Source organism: Dromiciops gliroides, chromosome 5, assembly GCF_019393635.1.
Source record: "Dromiciops gliroides isolate mDroGli1 chromosome 5, mDroGli1.pri, whole genome shotgun sequence".
NCBI lineage: Eukaryota > Metazoa > Chordata > Mammalia > Microbiotheria > Microbiotheriidae > Dromiciops > Dromiciops gliroides.
In genome coordinates this window covers 217,806,867-217,826,181 of record NC_057865.1, presented here as the reverse complement: position 1 = coordinate 217,826,181, position 19,315 = coordinate 217,806,867, and the positions used below count along the sequence as shown (strand labels likewise).

The window sequence follows — 19,315 nt, the reverse complement described above, 5'->3', positions numbered from 1 at the left end:
TGAATAAAACACATACTGTTGAACCATAGGAAATGGTGAAAAGGATGGATTCAGAGAAACCCAAGAGGATTTTATGAACCGATGTAGAGTGAAGTGAGAGGAACCACATGATCACAACATTGTAAAGGAAAACAAGGGAAATAGCCAAGAACAATAATCACGACTTCAGAAATGATGATGAATCATTCTTTTATTCTCTGTCATTCAAAGCCCTTCATAACTTAGCAGCCCCCTCCTAACTTTCTAGGCTTCTTACACCTTACTCCTCTCCCCTCTATTCTTCTATTCACCGACACTTCCCTCGTGACTATTCTATGAACAAGATACACTATCTCTTAGCTGTGGGCTTTTTCTTTAGCTGTCCCTTATGTATGGAACACTCTTCCTCCTTGGATCTGACTACTGATGTCCATGGCTTCCTTTAAGTCCCAACTAAAATCCCATCATGTTGGGAGTCAGTTAGGTGGATCAATGGATAGAGCACTGGGTGGGGAGTCAGGAAGATCTGAGTTAAAATTCAGCCTCAGACATGTACTAGCTGTGTGACCCTGGGCAATTCACTTGACCTCTGTTTGCCTTAATCCACTGGAGAAAGAAATGGCAAACCACTCCAGTATCTTTGCCCCAAAAAACCCCAAATCCATGGACAGTAAAGTCCACAGGGTCATTGTGGAGAATCAGGCACAACTAAAGAACAACAAAATCCTACCTTCTACAAGAAGCTTCCCCTAACCCCTCTTAATTTCATTGCCTTCCCTCTTTTTTTATCTTTTTTTTTTTTTTTTTAGTGAGGCAATTGGGGCCAAGTGACTTGCCCAGGGTCACACAGCTAGTAAGTGTTAAGTGTCTAAGGCCGGATCCGAACTCAGGTACTCCTGACTCCAGGGCCGGTGCTCCAACCACTGTGCCACCTAGCTGCCCCTGCCTTCCCTCTTTTAATTACCTCCTATTTATCCTGTATAGAACTTACTTTGTATAAACTTGTTTGCATGTTGTCTCCTCTATTAGACTGTAACCACCTTGAAGTCAGTTACTGTCATTTGCTTCTTTTTGTGTTTCCAGTACTTAGCACAGTGCTTGGCACTTTAATAAATGTTTATTGATTGATTGATGATTGATTGATTGATTGATTCTACCTTCTTGACAGAGAGGTGATGAACCAGGAAGAATAGAATGAGATACACAGTTTCAGGCACAGCTAATGTTTTGATTTATTTTGTGGGACTATTCTTATTTATTACAAGGAAAGGTTTTTACATTTTTGTGTGTGTGAGGGGGAAAAGCTATGAAGAGAAGTGTGAGAGTAGTGATAGCAATGCCAAAAATAAAAAAGAGAAGAAAGAAAAAAATCAGTGAAACATTTAAAAAAAATAAACAAAGCAGAAGGAATTTCAGAAGGGGACATAGGTGAGGGGGACAGTGCTGGTACTTCTGAATTAAAGGTGTCATACACAATCTACATTTCCTCTTCTTTATATAAGGAAACATTCGTTATTGCTGATATTTATCAAGTTTTATCAATAAAAACACTTTCACTCATTCTGTATAATTCATAAATGTGTGTATGTCTATATGTACACATATGTATATGTCCATGTATATACCTACACACAAATACATATATGCTATAAGGAAATGTTGACAGTAAAGACCAAAAAAAATGAAAAAGTGTCTTTTCTCTCTCTCTCTCTCTCTCTCTCTCTCTCTCTCTCTCTCTCTCTCTCTCATTCCTTCCCTCCCATTGATAAAGTGAAATTCTTGTAAACTTTGGAAGGTTGGAATATCTGGAGTTCCTCTGTAGCAATATCTCCTGGATCCAGTAGCAATGTCCCTGGATCAGCAGTGGCCAATGGCAGCATCTACATTGGAAGCTGAGAATCACATTGAGAACAAATAGGAAAAAGTAACTTCAGGAATAAAAGGGATCTCCCCGAGAGCTAAGCAGAACTTCATTAGGACTCCATGAAATGAAAAAAAAAAAAAAACAAACCCAACAACTTCCAGTAAAGGAAGGCTTTAAATTCGAGCCCATTCTCCCCAGTGACCTTGTGTGTGTTCAAGTAGAGAATGCACAAGGTTTTATTTTGGTGGGGGGTGGGGGGGTGGGGGGGAGGGAATGTTTCTGTAACAACTATCCTTGCTATACTTCTTTAGTAAATGCCTTTTCCAAAAGCTAATCGGCTGATAATCAGTGGAAAGGGCACCAATGGGGTTTTTTTGAGCCACACTACCAGGAAACCTGGCTTCTCATGTAGTAGTAGCCAACCACCCTCTGGGTATCCAACGTTTCAGTGTGAGTAAGAATGGGAAAGTAGCCCCATAGGGTACTTTTAAACCTGTTGTCTTCTTTTAGAATGTAAGCTTCTATAGGGCAAGGACTGTTTCATTTTTGTCTTTGTATCCTTGGCTCTTGGCATATAGTTTATTGAAATGTTTATTGATTGGCATAAAGTCAATTATTTGTTAGTTAGATTGATGCCTTAAAGTATGTTTGTTGGATTACATGAACAAAAGAATGAATGAGTGAATGTATTGCAACTCTTGTCTTGAACACAATGGTAATTCATGAAAGGAGCCCAGAGAAAATTCGAATGAGCACCAGGTTAGAGCTGATGATTTATTGATGCTAGTAGGGAAGAAAATCTAGCCTTTTGGAGTACTCTTTCTTCCCCCCCCCCCAATCTTAATAATATTTTTTCCAGTTACATGTAAATATAGTTTTCAACATTTGGTTTTTTTTACATATAAGGTATTTTATTTTTTCCATTACATGTAAAGATAGTTCTCAACTTTTGTTTATACAAGCTTTACAATTTCAGATTTTTCTCCCTCCCCCCTCCCTTAGACAGCAGGTAATCTGATATAGGTTATATCTATATACATATATATATATACACACACATATATATACACATAATAACATTAATCCTATTTCTGCATTAATCCTGTTATAAGAGAAAAAAATCAGAGCAGTAATGCAAAACCTCAAAATAGGAAAAAAAACCAATAGCACCCAAAACAAAAGAAATAGTATGGTTCAATCAGCATCTATACTCCACAGTTCTTTTTTTTTTTTTCTTGGATTTGGAGATCCTCTTCTATCATGAGTTCCCTGGAACTCTTCTGTACCATTGCATTGGTGAGAAGAATATAGTCCATCACAGTAGGTCAACACTCAATGTTGATGATACTTGTGTACAATGTTCTTCTGGTTCTGCTCATCTCACTCATCATCAGAACATGCAAGACCCTCCAGGTTTCTCTGAACTCCTGCTCATCATTTCTTTTCTTTTTTTTTTTTTTTAGTGAGGCAATTGGGGTTAAGTGACTTGCCCAGGGTCACACAGCTAGTAAGTGTTAAGTGTCTGAGGCCAGATTTGAACCCAGGGCCTCCTGACTCCAGGGCCGGTGCTCTATCCACTGCGCCATCTAGCTGCCCCCCCCTCATCATTTCTTACAGCACAATAGTATTCCATTGTATTCATATACCACAACTTGTCCAGCCATTCCCCAATTGATGGGCACCCCCTCAACTTCCAATTTGGAGTACTCTTTCAAGGACTTTCACTTTTCAAACCAACTCTGCTGCATCCCATAAGGCTTCCCATTACCTCTGATTTGGGGGATCCCCAGGGGATCAATAGGTGATGATCTTCCGTGTCCTTAGATCCCACTAAGAATTAATTAATTCAAATTGAATTAATTAAACTATCAGCATATATAAGTTATTTGAATTTGATTTCCTTAGTGTGAAATATTACTTGCGGGAATTCCAAGCTTATGGAACCAAAACCCCTTCCTAAGTCACCACTCTCCACCCCTACCAGGAGCCCCTTACCACTGATGAACAATAGATAGGTAAGCCCAAGGATGATGGCAACAGCATCTGCTTAGCACAGTCTTTTGCACTTAGTAAGCACTTAATAAAGGCGGTTTTTGTTTATTCATGTGTATCTTCTCCCACACTTAGAGTTAAGCTCTTTAAAGGCAGGGACTATTTTGTTTTCATATTAGTATCTCCTGTGTGGTGCTTGGCATATAGTAAGAGCTTAATACATGATTTTTTCCTTCATTTATTTATTTATAGGAACGTAAACAACTCATTCACTAATGCTTACTAGAAGCATTAATGAAAGCACAAGGCAAAAATTAGTCAGTTGTCAAGAGAACACTAGACCTGAGTCCCAAAATCCTCTTATTTACTAGGTGTGTGACTAGGGTAAATTACATCATCTCTCTAAAGGCTTACTTTCCTTATATGTTCAATAGGTACAATGTATTTGCACTAGCCTATTGCATCAGGTTATTCTGAGGAAAACACCATCAAAAATTTTATATCTCTATATAAATGTTTTAGACATTTTTTTTTTTAGTGAGGCAATTGGGTTTAAGTGACTTGCCCAGGGTCACACAGTTAGTAAGTGTTAAGTGTCTGAGGCCGGATTTGAACTCAGGTACTCCTGACTCCAGGGCTGGTGCTTAATCCCCTAGCTGCCCTTTAGACATCTTTTGATGCCTTAGTTAAATAACTCTAAGAAGAGTCGTTTCAGTTTTAAAATAATGTCTTTGCTCATTATTCTGCACTAGAAACCCAGGTATAAACCCTTGATAGAAACATAGACGAAGGACTAAGCTCGGTGGTGCAGTGAATAAAGCACCAGCCCTGGATTCAGGAGGACCTGAGTTCAAATTCGACCTCAGATACTTGACACTTACTAGCTGTGTGACCCTGGGCAAGTCACTTAACCCTCATTGCCCCGCCAAAAGAAAGAAAGAAAGAAAGAAGGAAACATAGATGAAGAAAATGCAGACCTAAATTTAATGAAATACCTATGTTGGTACCAACATCTTGGCTTATATTCAGAGAAAAGTAAGTGGTAGGGGCAGGGGTAGGGGCAGGGGTGGGGGTGGGGGTGGGAGAGGCAAAGATTTGTGTGATGTGGATTTCTTAAACCAAGAAGACTTTGTGGAAGACTTGAGTCAGGTTTGAAAAGAAGAGAGGTAACCGGAATATTGTTCTTGCAAGATACGAAGTCATGGGACTGGGGAGAGGAAAAGAGGGATGGATGGAAGTGTCCCATGTGAAGACAAGGAAAGACACATAAGAGAAGGAAGCAGTGGGGTGTGGCATAAACATTCCATTATGAGTAACCTATAGTGTCTCAAAAATTGCTTAACTTTCCTCCTTGGAGTCCTCATTTCCCAAATGGCTTCACACATATAAACATTACCTGGAAGAGAACATTCCCTGTTTGGTATAGCAATGGTTCCACAAGGGTTCAGAGCAAGACCACGTGGGTGGTTGAAATAAGCAGGTCCCTGAGTTTAATGATTTAGAATTCTACTTAATACAGGGTCCTTGGATGGAGTTCCCTGGGCCCTTTTTAAAAACCCTATGGCAAACCTGGCTGGGAACAGTAATAGGTCTTCCTGATTAGCATAACCTGTTTGATCACTAATTCATAATATATCGCAACTGTTTGTTGGGTGCAGTAGAAAAAACATTGGAACTAAACATCTTATGACTTGGGGCTGCCATATGGCATAGTGGATAACAGGGTGCTGGTCCTGGAATCAGGAGGACAGACCAGTTCAGTTGCTGTGTAACTGGGCCATTCACTCAACCTGTTTGCCTCAGTTTCCTCAACTGTAAAATTGTGGAAGGGTTGTTGTGGGGAATCAAATGAGATAATATCTGTAAAGTGCTGATCTGGGGGATCATTTGGCAAGTCAGTTGGGCATCAGTTTCCTAATCTGTAAAATGGGGCTTTTGACCAAATGACCTCTAAAGTCCCTTTTCCAGTTCTATCTCTATGATCTTAGGAACTTTATCCTGTGCGGCTTTCCTACATGCCTTTGCTCCCAGAGGAATTCCCAGGGGCACTGATTGCTTTGGATCTCCCTCCAGTGGCCAGTGCAGGGCTCTAGGAGTTTTCATTCGACACTGGCTGACTAAAAAAAGGGGACAGGGCTTCATGATTTGCTTTTTGACTATCTAAGTCACTTCCCTCTGGCCCCTTCACAGCAAATCATATCTTCAGACTTACGTTGAAAGGCACTGCCTATCACCAGAGAAAGAACTGGTGAGGTCTGAATGCAGATTGAAGGGTACTTTTTCACTGATTTCTTTATTTTTCTTGTGTGTGTGGGTTTTTTATGGTCTGTATTTTCATTCACAGCATGACCTACATGTATAAAATCAAATTGCTTGCCTTCTCAATGTAGGGGAGGGAAGGGAGGGAGGGAGAAAATTTGGAACTCGAAATTTGAAAAAAAGAATGTTAAAATTGTTTTTTACATGTAATTGAGGAAAAATAAAATATTAAATACTTTTTTATCTTTTATTCTTCTTGAAACTGGAGGAAACCCCTCCCCCCAAATGCTGCGTTGGCTGGGGGAATGGCAACCTCCGTGTTCTCTTTCTGCATTCTCATGATTACAAATCTGGGCTCTTAAGAGATATGTGGCCAGAAAGAAAGCTTACAGATTGATACCTCGTAATTTTATCAGTGATCCACTCATCTAATGGAAAATGCAAGTCGAGTACCTGAGGTTAATTATCCCTAACTAACCTTCTTAGGAAACAGAGGTCTAATAGAAAACCCTGACACTAGTGACAGACCAGTCACTCTTCAGTGAACCTAATGGAGGGTTGTTTCTAATCCATTAACTGTGATGCCGGTGTTGATTCAGAAGGAGAGCTCCCGCCCCACTCCCCACCCCACACTAGTGTACACGTCCCGTTTCAACTCTGGCCAAATGGCACAGAAGATGACTTAAGAATAAAGATTTCTTTACCTAATTAATAGCTCATTAATATCTAAAGATGACAGGTATATGATATCTATCTATTTTTCTATAACAGGTCAAAGATGAAATTTGATTGTGCTTGGGAGCCAAAGAGGGTGTGGGTCAGTTTTTTGAATTCACATCTTACACTTTTCTGCCTAAGGCTAGAATCTGAAGTGCTTTTATCTTATCTAAGGAGTCGGCTCAGGTCTTATATAGGTGGAGGAACACTCGTGAGAGAGCAAACCAGTTCTGCACCATGGGGAAGAAGCAGGCTAAGAACGAGGCTGCTCCCAGCTGTGAACTAAGTAAGTAGCAACAGCAGAAGACAAAAGACACTCCTAAACTGAACCGGCAGGAGTGGAGGGGGAGATAGATTAAATCTTTTTTCTCTGTTACCTCCAGTTGGTTTTGGGTTCTCCTTTCTACCTCAATTAGACATATCTGAAGAAAAGGCTCCTATCCTAGGAAAGTTGAGGCAAACTTTTCCTGAATCCCAGATGGCTGCAAAATTTTCCAAATCATCTGATTTCTATGCTTTTCTCTTTTCTGATTTCTATGCTTTTCTCTTCTCTCCAGGAGAAAATTATTTTGGAGGCTAAAGTAGTCTTAAGGCTAATTGCGGGGTGATTCGATTTTGTTTGTCTGGTCTGCTCCTTTTTTCCCCCTGCTTTACTGCTTCCCTCCCCTCTCCTTTTGAGGTTCGTTCCTAACTAACGATCTTGCTCAGAGCACTTTGTGTAAGGCATACCAAGCAACAATGAACAGAAAATGGAACAATTCGATTTTTCCTGCAATGGGTATGCCTCCAACCTTCATTTTTCCTTAAGTTCTCCCCTCCCCAACAAATAATGCTTTTTAAAAATCCTTAAAGAGAGCATGTTGAAATTGTATTTTATTAGATTGCTTATTTACTCGTCCCAAAAGATGACCCAGAAACCAGCTGGTCTCTGCTTCCCGCCCCTCTCCCCAATGTTTCTGGGTTCACTTCTCCGTCTTTCCACTCTCAAAGAAGAACCGGACAACCGAGGTCAGCTATCGATGGAGTGAAACTGAATATTGGAAAGTAACGAGAATAGGGGGCATTGTGTACGGGCGAGGTGCAGGAGTCCGGACTAGTGAACAAAACAAGAGGAGGGGGCCGAAGTACAGGTGCCCGGTGCGGTACCAGATGGCTTGCATTCCTCTCCCGGGTGGTGGAGGATGACACTATGAAGTGGCAACACTGACGATTAAGGCAGGCGGGAGAGTTGGTTTGTTTGTTTTTCCACCCTCTTCGGATGGAACAGCAAGAAGTGGCGTCTTGAAGACATCCCTGTTACCAAAGTTCACCGAAGTGCTTGCAGTGGATGGAAATCCAACGTTTACGGTGGAGTGGGGACTCACCTTACTCCCAAGGAGAGCTCCGGCCCCAGGAGAGCTCCCGCAGGAGCCCGCATATCCCCAGAACGGATGCTCACCCGGAGAATGCCCGGACCTCGGGCGCTCCAAAGCCGGCTTTTAGCGCCGGGCGGCACTTCACTTGTGCCTCTTCCCTCCGGACGCAGCGGGGCGCTGCTCCGAAGGGCCACGCGTTGTGTCTTTCGCTTCGCCACGCTGCACAGCTAGGAGATCCGGCCAATGAGAGTGCGCGTTCGCGGCAGCGCCGACCAATCGCACTGGGGGGGCCGCGGGGGGTGGGGGGGAGAGGGACTGTCCGGACTTTGAGCGTGCGGGCTGTAATGGAGATACCGGGCCTGGGAAAGCCTGTTTGGAAAGGGCAGAGGTGCAGGTGAGTTTCGGATCCCTCGGCCGCCGCGAGGTCAGAGGTCAGGCAAGGCTAACGAGGCCCAACTTTACTTGTTAAACCTTCGTGCGCCCCTTGCGGCTCGTGAGGGGCGGGTGGTGGGGTGGGTGAGGGGCTCCTGAGTTTCCCGGGAGTTTTACGGGGCGGGGGGGGCGGAGGGCGGAGGTAAAGGAGGGGGTCTTCGTCGCTCCCCTTTTTCTCCCCCCGCCAGGGGGTACGCGCGTACCCCGTGACCCGCAGCCTGGCGCCGCCGCAGTGGATCTCGGCCCCGGGCAAAGTCTCCAGTTTACAGAAGCCCCTGATCCGGGCGAGCTCCGCTGCCCCGGAAACCCGGCCCGCCTCGAGGAGGTGCGCAGACAGGGATGCGGGCGGGGGGCGCGCGGAGCCGGGGCGAAATCTCCCCGTGGCCTCCGGGAAATGGGTCAATAACTCCCCCCGCCTTCCCCCGAAGCAGTAATGGTAACGATAATGGCAGCCGTCATCTGTATAACGCTTTGAGGTCTGCAAACAATTTGCAAAAAATTATCGTTTTATCCACTCAAAGGGAAGCCTGGGGGGGGGAGGGCGGGGGGAACCTGTTACTTTCCTCATTTTACAAATGAGGAAATTGAGGCAGGCAGCGGTCCGGAGGTCGGATTCGAACTCGGGTTTTCCCTCGGCGCCGCCTAGAGTCTTAAGAGCTGGGAAGCACATGAGGCACCACATCGAGGGCATTGGGTTCTTTTCTTTTTGGCGAGGCAATTGGGGTTAAGTGACTTGCCCGGGGTCACACAGCTAATAAGTGTCTAGTGTCGAAGGCTGAATTTGAACTCAGGGCCTCCTGAATCCTGGGTCGGTGCTTTATCCACTGTGCCACCTAGCTGCCCCTTCTCTTTTCTTTTTTTTCTTTTTCTTTTTGAGGGCATTGGGTTCTTAATCACGGACGATATGATAGACCGAGGCCCCGGGCTTCAGTGTCCCCGTCGGTGAAATGGCAAGCTCGAGGACAAGAAAAGCTCTTTGAGAGTTAGTTCTTGTTTGTTTGTTTTAAAGGAAACTACAAGAGAAAAGTTACTGATTCGCTGTTGGGGAGGGTTTGTTGGAAAAGGAGTTTTCTTTGGCTCAAGAGGACAGAACCTGGAGGGCATCAGTGGAAATTTAGAGGAAGAACATTTACACCCAGTAAAGGGGAAATAATAACTGTCCAAGAATGACATGGGCCACCCCGGGGAATGGCTGTTTCCTGGTCATTGAAGGTCTTCTAGTGGAGGCTGGGGGGACTTCCTGGAGGAGAGGGTTCCTGCTAAAGTGGGGGAGGGGTTGGAATAGAGCCCCTTCCAAGGTCTCGTTCAGCTTCAAGGTCTTGTTACGTTTCTGGGCCAAGGAGGGTTTGACTTTGGAACATCAGATTACTGACCTTTCCTACATCCGCTTAGTCCCACTCCCTTCACCTCCCAAATGAGATAGTTCGCAATTCTGGCTTTTCTTTTCATTTTAGTAGATCTTTGAGAGAGACCTTGGGCGGGAGATTTTCCTGGGTGTTTGATTTCCTTTGTTCCTTGTTACTGTAAATTGATCTGAGTTGGTCTGAGCTGCGGTCACCTGTACTCTCACCCTGGGTTTCTGTCTTCTCCCTTGATCTATTTTGGGTAACTAGCCTAAAGCGTTTCTGGGCCCTTTGTTTCTTTATCAGATAACATCTGCACTTGGTTCTGTTCCACACCTAGGTAGTTTCGGATGGAGGAAGAAGAAAAGCCGGGATTGCAGGCTGTTGTCTCTTGTGTTCCAGGAACTACTTGCTGGGAGTTGAGATTTCCTGGAACAGTGTGACAACATTTCTTAGACTCTGTAGGGGGGAGACTCGGTAGAACTTGCATTGCAGCCCTTTGGATATTGTGTATGCTGATGGGTAGGCCCTAAGAGGAGTGAAGGTCGAGGTAGGATCAGTAGATGTCATCCACACAGTGGAAATAATGTGGCTTTACCCTTGTGTCCCGATCTCCAGTTTAAAGAGTTCATTGACTCATGTTTATCTCATTTGATTTTCAGGGCAGGTAGTATCATTTGTTTTAAGAATTGTAGCCAGAAACAACTGCCATTTATCTAGTGTATTCAGGGTTGCAAATTGCTTTGCATGTATCATCTCACTTGATCCCTTCAAACAACCTGAAGAGAGGCCTTTTAGACATTACTCACTATGCTCATTTTCTAAATGAAGAAATAGGCTCAAAGTGTCAGGAGTGGGATTTGTACCCAAGTATTTCTGCACTTCATGTCCTTACACCAGGTAAGGAAACTGAAGATGAACCCAGGGGTACACAGACCATCAACATGGGACTAGACTGCTTCAGACTTGTGATCCATCCACTTCTGCCTGTCATAGGAAGTGAGGTTATTGACTTGAAGTTTCACATTAAGAGCCATGGGGTAGATGCTCCCTTCACAAAGAAACCTCTTCCTCCCTTCGATATACGCCATCCCTTCTGGGAAGTAAAAAACCCTCTTCTGACCCCTGAAACTCTGAGAGGCCATAATGAAAGACCATTCTGTTGCCTGCTTTTTCCTCCTTCCGAGGAAGTTGCGATTTATATAGTTAACCCCGACAAGAACTAATCCCTAAATGGGGAACTTAGAATTTGTAGAGAACTCATTGCTTACTTGGGCACTTTTCACTGAAATCCACATAACCACGTGGAATTTAGTTACTTAACTCTGGAATAAGGCAGGCAAACTAAATTCTTATGACTAAACGTCTGCTGACTAGCATGATGAGATTGAAAAGCAGTCTCTCCCTGAAAGACGTGGGTGAAGAAAAGGGACACGATCTTTAAAGGGTTGAGTTTATTTGAGGTGAGGTGGAAATTCATTGTAGGCTGCTTTTTGGTGCTTTCTTTGTTCTTCCCCCTTAGACTTTTGTGGTTTGATAAAGGTAGTTGGAAAAGTGGTCAGCAGACAGGCAAAGGCAGGAGCCAAGAGAGACCTCTCCTCAATGGTTTGTCAGACCTCTAGTAAGCCTCCATTTGTTCTGCTGTAAGTTGGGATATTATAATGTAAAAGTGCTCTATGCCTAATTAAACCTTTCAGTTGAAACTGGAGTAGAAGTGGAAAGTGTAGGAACGCACATCAGAACATCGAAGTGGTTTTTGACTTTTTTCTGGGAATGATAAAAATCTAATTATAAAACCCTTGTAACAAATATGTGTAGTCAAACAAAATAAATTCTACATTGACCATATCCTAAAACGTAACATATACATCCCACCCAGATGCTCCTGTCATCTGCAAGGAATTTTCCTTATAAATAATTCTATGTGTGTGTATATGTGTGTGTACATACACACATGAAACAAAAGAGGGGACACCAGAAAGGAGGAATGAGGAATAGAAGGGATAAAGAGGTCAGAGAAAGAGACAGAAAGCTGAAGTATTTCAAGCATCATTTGCTTTTCCAACTCCAGGTCCCTCTGCTGTGCTAGCTAACTGCCTGGGTACTACAAAAGATAATGTTCTCTCTGATGACTTGTTTGTGCTGCAGAAGAGAGGCTCGGCATTTGAAGAGGCAGAGAAACATGTTCTAAGAGAAACTAGCCCTTATTAGGGGACACTTTATTTTCCCCATTTATTCAAATCATACAGAGGAAAATATGTAAGCAACATTGTTAAGGTCAGTTTTGTGCTAGGGGAAGAGAGCCTTTTTATTTACCCCATTTGTTTGAAAGCAAGCTAAATCGGAGAGCCTGTTTGCATGCCAACCTTGGATGGCACAGGTGGGAAGACCTAAGTTCAGATGTGTTACCAAACATTAGCAGTGTGACCATGAGCTTCTTTAACCTTTGCTTGCCATAGTTTCCTCAAAATGTGAAATGGAATTAATAGCCCCTACTTTGTGGGGTTGTTGCATTAAATGAGATGAAGTATTGTAAAATGCTTAGAACAGTGGTAACAGTTAGACCATGGTAAGCCTGCTAGAAATGTTGGTTATTTTTGTTTTTGTTATTCCTATTTGAGAATGACAAACTCATTTTGGTAGTTGAGCTGATGTCAGGGTCAGCTTATTTCTTCTTTTTTTTGCAGGGCAATGAGGGTTAAGTGACTTGTCCAGGGTCACACAGCTAGTAAGTGTCAAGTGTCAGAAATCAAATTTGAACTCAGGTCCTCCTGACTCCAGGGCCGGTGCTCTATCTACGTCAACACCTAGCTGCCCCTGGATCAACTTATTTCTGAAGACAAGGGAGTGATTGGTCTAGGGCAAAGGTTTTTATCTTTTTTTTTTTTTTTTGCAGGGCAATGAAGGTTAAGTGACTTGCCCAAGGTCACACAGCTAGAAAGTGTCAAGTGTCTGAGGTCAAATTTGAACTCAGTCCTTCTGAATCCAGGGCCGGTGCTTTATCCACTGCACTACCTAGCTGCCCCTAGGGCAAAGGTTTTAAAAAAAAAAAAAATACTTGTGACCTGGACCCCTTTGGTCATGTGGTAGAGCCTGTGGACCCTTTTTCTGAGTGTTATGGTTCTTTTTAATGTGTAAAAAAAGATGCAGAAGAATAAAAAGGAAACCAATTATATTAATTTTTTTAAATTTTAGATTTTTTAAAACATTTTTTGGCAGGGCAGTGAGGTTTAAGTGACTTGCCCAGGGTCACACAGCTAGTAAGTGTCAAGTGTCTGGGGCTGGATTTGAACTCAGGTCCTCCTGAATCCACTGCAAGCTGCCCCCAGGAAACCAATTATATTGAAATAAAGATATAATTTTCCCTCCATCCAAGTTCATGCACCCCCTGAAATCTGTCCACTGACTCCTTTTACATCTGTGGACTCCAGATGATCAACATCTGGCCTAGAGTATACTGGTAATCTAAGGAACTTCTGGTTCCCTTGGAATCCTGTCGAATCAATCAGCCCTAGGGGAAGGTCTTGAAAGTTGGATTTACAGCCTCTTTGCTAGGATAGTTCAGCAAACCTGGCTATTCTCTAGCAGGAAAATGGTTCTGGTTGGAATGAAAGTACAAGAGGAAATGCATGCTGTGAGGGCTGGGATGAACAAAGCCCTGGGCTTTAGCCAATAAGAATGTGACTATTGCACCGGGAAAGGGAGGTTTCAGAAAGGTTGGGATGTGGTCATGGGCTGCAATATGCCACAGAGGACATGCATAGAGCTTTCGACAGGTACTGGGCCTCTTCATTTGAAGACTCCTTGGTTGGCAAGTGATATTCACTCCCTTTCACCTGATCTGGCCTCTTTCCCCCTACTTCTGACATCTTTGTTATCAGCCACCCTTTCCAGGCACATTGCTTTTGTCGCCCAGCCCTAAGTTCATTTATTTTTGTTCTTGGACTTTTTCGGGGTCAGTTTCCTTGTCACCACTCAAGAGGATAGACTTCTGGCTCAGGTGAGAAACGGGGTCAGCTGTTGGAAGGAGGTTTTGTTTACCAGCTAGGCTGGTAACACAAGTGGTTAATGCAACACAGTAGAGCTCAAGTTAGCAAACCTAAAGAAACTGGCTATACTTGTATCCTAATGACCAGTTGTGGGAGAGAGTGGGCTGACCTTAGCTCCAGCTGCTGTGGGAGGGACCGGCATCCTTAAGGACGTTGTACAATAGCTGGATTGTACCTGGTGAACAGGGTGTGTTTATGTGGCTGTGGGTCTGGGAAATAACTGGTATTGCCCATGAATAAGTGATGCTTCTGCCTTGGATCGTTTTCAGAATGTCATTCTTGGCTTGGATAAGCGAGAGAGTGCCTCTTCCTCCTTCTCCCCTTCCCCTTTTTCCAGTAAGACGAACATATGGAACCCCTGATTTCATTTAGCTATTTTATATCAAGGCTTCTTGAAGAAGAGGAAAATAGAACACTGAAAATTTAACAGACTTTTTAACTGGAAATTTCATGCGGCTTTTCTAGCAGTTTTTGCAAGTGGTCAACTGAGTTTTGGAAAATCTTAGTCTGATTACTTCCACTGAGTATTTTATAGATCCATGACAGAATCAATGGAAGTAATTAATTATTCCTAATAAAATAAAACTAGTTAAGTATTCCTACTTAACAGTACAGGGCACAGAAAACCAGTAATTATTAACATTAGTCCATTGTGCTGCTGAAGGCTCTCTGAAGGAGGTACCTTAGGCTCTTAGGGGCTCAGAACTGTCCTTTATGGAAAACACTTCAATAGATGCCAAAGGCTTGTGAAGGAATAAGATCAATTTCTGCTTCTGAGAATAATGTTTCAAAAGAGGAATGCCTAAAACACAGTGTGTTCTTCAAGGTCAGATGAAATCCTTTTACAGGCAGTCCCTAGCATGGATCTGTGACTTCCTTCTTACAGCCATCATGGGCTCATTGGATAAATTACATGATGGTAGGGGCAGCTAGATGGCGAAGTGGATAGAGCACTGGCCCTGGATTCAGGAGGACCTGCGTTCAAATCCAGCCTCAGACACTTGACATGTACTAGCTGTGTGACCCTGGGCAAGTCACTTAACCCCAATTGCCTCACCCCCCAAAAAATAAAATAAAATAAATTACATGATGGTAACAAACATGTCAGCTAGGCGGCTCTTCCTAAAAGGTCCCCGAAGTTCTATCCTAATAGTATAATAATAATAATAATAATAATAATAATAATAATAATAATAATAATAATAATAATAATATCCTCCTGTACATTATGCCCAAGTCTCAAATGGTCACAAAGTCCAAGGAGCCCTCCTCAAACTGCCTTAGATTTTATTTTATTTTAAGGCTTCGGGAGAGAGAAATAATCTAGGAAGGAACAGCAACTAAAAAGACTGGACAAAAAGAGCAGAACCAAGTGGCTTTTATTCAAATTGTCACAGCTGAAGTTGTTAAATCTTAGAATCAGATATTATAATCTCTAGATTAAAAAAATGTGAGCCTTATTTTGAAAAGGGCGCTAAGGTCTAAGGTGATTTGGGATGATTTTTAATGCCTTTACTAGAAACAGAAATTTATCTTGAGAAAAAGAAAGGTATTGGTTTAGACTTCTAGGCAACTTTTGAAATAGACATGAACCATCTAAATTAGACCCTCAAGTTCTTTCTAAATTCTAAGAAAGCAAGTAGAATTATTATTTAATGTTCATGGTAACTAGAATATTAATTTTAGACTAGTCACATTTATGATACAGTATATTGTGTCAAGATAATGGAATGTGATAGATGAGATTTAGCAGATATTCAGGGGCCCACCTGGAGACTGGTTTAAACTGATTGAATTGGATAAAGTGACTGACTGGATTACTGGTTTAATTCCATTTTACTAGATTGTAAACACATCCGGCTGGTACTTAAGAAGGTAATTATTCTCAGAAGCTAAAAACTTTGAACGTTACATCGAGACCACCAAATAAATTTGGTCCAGTGAACCAATGAATTTGAATGACACTAGCCAATCAGCTTGAAGAACTTCCCATTTCTGGGAGGGGACCGTGAAGCAGGAAGCAGACTCTGAGGAGAGAGTTCTGCGCTTTTTGGTACAAGAGGTCATTGTGGTGAGCAGAAGACTTCAGAAGTGGGAGCTTAGGAAGGTTAGCATTGCCAAGTTATAGGAAATCTGTTCTCAATCTTTCTCTTTCTTTTACTATCTTTCAATAAACCCTTAGAAAACCTAAACTCGTTCATCAGTGATTTAGTCAGTTCCCCCCAAAACTGGGGGGAAAGATTAGATCCCACATTTAGAATTTTAAATTACACAATAGTTTTATTTTTATGTGCTATTATATGTCTAAGTATAAAATAGAAAAACCACAGTATCTTCTGAAATAACTTTTGCCCATTTTAAAAGATTCAGGGCGTAAGTTACATTGCTCTTATAATTTTGTATATTTTCCTGGTTTTGCTTACTTCATTCTGCATTGTATCATAGATCTTCCCATGGTTATTTATAGTCTTCATATTAATCTGTGCAGTTGGTTTAACTATTCCCAAGTTGATGGACCTCGACTTTGTTTCCGTTTCTTTGATGTTTAAAATATTTTGAAGTATATGGAAGCTTTCTTTTTATTTTTTACCTCCATGAGATATGGGATCTCTGGGTCAAAGATTATGGTCATTTTCATCACATTCATAGCACAATTCCAATTTGCTTTCCAGAAAGTTTGGACCAATTAATAGCTCCACTAAGTGTGCCTATCTTTGCACAATCTCTTCATCACTGACATATCATCTTTGCTATTTTTCTGGGTGTGAGGACAAATCCCTGTGGTTTTAATTTATATTTCTTTTTAGTGGCTTGGAGTAAATTTTATGTGGTTGTTAATATTTTGCACTTCTTTTGAGAACTGTTCATATCCATTAGGGGAGCATTTATTTTCTATTTTAAATGATAGACGTTTAGAGTATTAGCTTTTAAAATTTATATCAGCAAAATTCTTCCACAATTATGACCCCCCCTCTACCTTCCCAGAGAGCCATCCCATATACAAACATTCCTTTTAAAGGAAAGGGGGGAGGTGTAGTAAAAGCAGTTTGGGCATTGAAAAAGTCTGACCACTGAGTGGCTTCTCACCTCTTCAAAGGACTTGGGGCAAGGAGGGTCTACCTCTTTCTTTTCCATGTAGTCATGCTTGTTCTCTAATTCTCTAGTCTTCACTCTTGTTTTGTTCTTCCATTTACATTTTTGTGGTCCTTCTATGGTGTTGTGCTTGTTGTTTTCAGGTCTCTACCTACTTCACTTTGCATCAGATCATGAACATCTTTTCATGCTTCTCTGTATTTATTATATTCATGATTTCTTCCCACATTCACGTACCATGATTTGTTTAGTTATTCCTCAGTCAATGGACAACCACTTTGTTTTCCAATTCTTTGCCCAGTTTTGTTTTAAGTGACAGATTTTTGGTTACATTTCAGACTTAGTACAAAATTCCTGATTGCAAAATTGCTTTTCTGGGAAATAGTTGATTACACTTTTCTCTAGCAGTTTATGGTGTACAAAATACTATTGTTTTTATGGCAAGTTTTATTAAGAATGTCACAAAGCAGGGACAGTGAATTTTTTCTATATCTATTATAAATTTTCCTCAGAATTTTCACAGCTGTGTGACCTGTGTTAATAAATGACAAGAGCAATGGTGTCCTGAGAGTCTTGGGTGTGCCTAAGTATGCATCTCTTCTGCACTACAGATAAGAGAAGTAGGTTTCATTCACACCCATAATCATGTTGTCCAGACGGATACATACACCAATTTTTTGACCACCAGATGGGTGGGGAGGCCATGAAAAGTTCTTAGAATTCACTCTGACCATTCAAGGAACCTCTCTGTGAACTCTCTCACTCTCTCTTTTCACTCTTTCTCTGTCCCTCTTTTTGTTTTTCTTTGTCTCTAATTATATGTTTTTTCTATCATTCATTTCTGAATATATTCCACCATCAACCCCTCTTCCCTTCCTAGGGTCTTTCATTGTAATAATCATTTAAAAAGAAAAAAGAGACAGGAGGAAAAAAGTGGCTCCATGAGGTAGTGGCAGAGCTGACTCTGAAGTTCAGAAGCTTGGGGTTAGTATTTCAGGTATTGGAAAATATCTCGATGACCTTGGGCAAGTCAGTTTACCTCCCTGAGCTTCAGTTTCCTCCTCTGTAAAGTGAGAGTTTTGTGCTAGACAGGCCTCGCCAGCTCCAAATTTATGTGATTCCAGCTGGGTCTGATAATATATGCCATATTCCTTACTGGGACTTCACCTTGGCAATGAATGAAGAAACAGGTTCATTTTGTAAGTCTTTCTTTGGGGACAAGCTTGGTCATTATAATTACACATATATCACACATTGTTGTATTCTTCTTGTCATTTATCTTCTGGCAGGTTTGTGTGATTTTTCTGCTTCTTTGTACTTTATCCTTAATAATTATATCAAATTTTAAAAGTCCTTGTGTGCTTAGAAGGCACATGCTATGTTACATGCACGGTACTAAGTGTTGGGGACAGGCAGAAACAGTCCCCGATTTCCAGGAGCTCACACACAGAGGAAGAACTGATCAGTTCAAACAAGTCTTCCCACGTTGCCTTTATTCTTACTCATTATTGCTTATGGCACAGGATGTTTACATGCCACATGAATATAAACTTCAGTTTAGCTATTTTCTTGTCACTGGATCGTTGTTTCCAACTCTTTGCAAACACAGAGTGCTGCTATGGGTATTTTGGTGTGTATGGGACTTTTGTTTTTTATCTCTTTGGGGTGAAGGAAGGAGGGCAAATAGTTCTAGGTGTAGGATCTCTGGGTCAAACTTTTTATATGTTTTGTTCTTTTTAACTTAATTCCAAATTGTTTTTCAGAATGGTTCACAAAACCACCAGCAGCGGGCTGATCTTGTGGCAGACCACCCAGTATTGCCAACTTTAATCATCTCTGCCTCTTTGCATGTGAAGGCACCACTCTATAATTGTTTTAATTTGAATTTATCTTCTTATTAGTGATCTAAAGCAATCTTTCATGTGATCAGTTAGCATTTTTTTAAAACTGTTCATATCCTTTGACTACTTACTTATCTATTAGGGAATGGTTCTTGTTAATTCTCTATAGTTTTTGTAATTATCCTTACCAGATTTTCATGGTGGTGGTTGTTGTTGTTTCTCAGGGCATTGAGGATTAAGTGACTTGTCCAGGGTCACAGAGTTAAGTAAGTGTCAAGTGTTTGAGGCTGGATTTGAACTCGAGTCCTCCTGAATTCAGGGCCAGTGCTTTATCCACTGCGCCACCTAGCTGCCCCTTGCACTGAGTCACCTCTCTCATCAGGAGGTGGTG

At 41.8% G+C, this 19,315-nt stretch overlaps 1 protein-coding gene across 4 annotated transcripts in view; it reads left to right on the top strand.

The window, feature by feature from the left end:
- Window positions 1–8,456: 8,456 nt before the first annotated feature.
- Window positions 8,457–19,315, top strand: part of SLC11A2 (solute carrier family 11 member 2) — a 46,947-nt gene continuing 36,088 nt past the window's right edge. For 3 of the 4 annotated variants that reach the window (XR_006353224.1, XM_043966030.1, XM_043966027.1), the window contains exon 1: window positions 8,457–8,560. The gene's annotated coding sequence lies outside the window, so the exon portion shown is untranslated. Of the gene's footprint in view, window positions 8,561–8,788; window positions 8,924–19,315 lie in introns of those variants that run through there. The other variant, XM_043966028.1, reaches the window with a different exon arrangement.